The sequence below is a fragment of the Otolemur garnettii genome, unplaced genomic scaffold (assembly GCF_000181295.1).
Source record: "Otolemur garnettii isolate 467f Iridium unplaced genomic scaffold, OtoGar3 scaffold00018, whole genome shotgun sequence".
Classification (NCBI taxonomy): domain Eukaryota; kingdom Metazoa; phylum Chordata; class Mammalia; order Primates; family Galagidae; genus Otolemur; species Otolemur garnettii.
In genome coordinates, this window is record NW_003852413.1 from 21,357,791 (window position 1) to 21,358,601 (window position 811).

An 811-nucleotide genomic window follows, 5' to 3' on the forward strand; every position below is an offset into this window, starting at 1 on the left:
ACTTGCTTGAGCCCAGGAGTTGGAGGTTGCTGTGAGCTGTGATGCCACAGCACTCTACCCAGGGGGATAGCTTGAGGCTCTGTCTCAAAATAAATAAATAAATAAATAAAATAAAGTAGCTTTGGCCAGGCACAGGGGTTCACACCACTAATCCTAGCACTCTGGGAGGTCAAGGTGAGAGGATCCCCTGAGCTCAGGAGTTCAAGACCAACCTGAGCAAGAGCAAGATCCTGTCTCTACTAAAAATAGAAAAATTAGCTGGGCATTGTGGTGGGCACCTTAGTCCCAGGTACTCAACAAGGCTTGAATCTAGAAGTTTGAGGTTGCTGTGAGCTAGACTGATGCCATGGCACTCTAGCCTGGGTGATAGAGTGAGGCTCCATCTCAAAATAAATAAGTAAATACATACATACATATATACATAAAATAAAATATAGTGAATTCTATTTTGTACTAGGGACTGACATCTTGCTGGTCCTTGTTTAGTTATGTTAGAATCTATGACCTGTTTCTGGGTTGAGAGATCGATCGTCTTCCCAGTATTGGATCCATACATTTTAGGGCCAGAAAGTAATAATTTTGATTGTTTATTTTTTTGAGATGGGATCTCACTATGTTACCCAGGCTGGTCTTGAACTTCTGGGCTCAAGTGATCCTCCTGTTTCAGCCTCCTGAGTAGCTGGGACTATAGGCATATGCTACTGCCCCTGTATAGAAAGTAATCATTTTTAAATGCAGGGATTAATTCACTTACTAACCTTACAGTTAGGACCTTTAGGACTTTAACTCATAAGTTGAAGTAATAGGATAA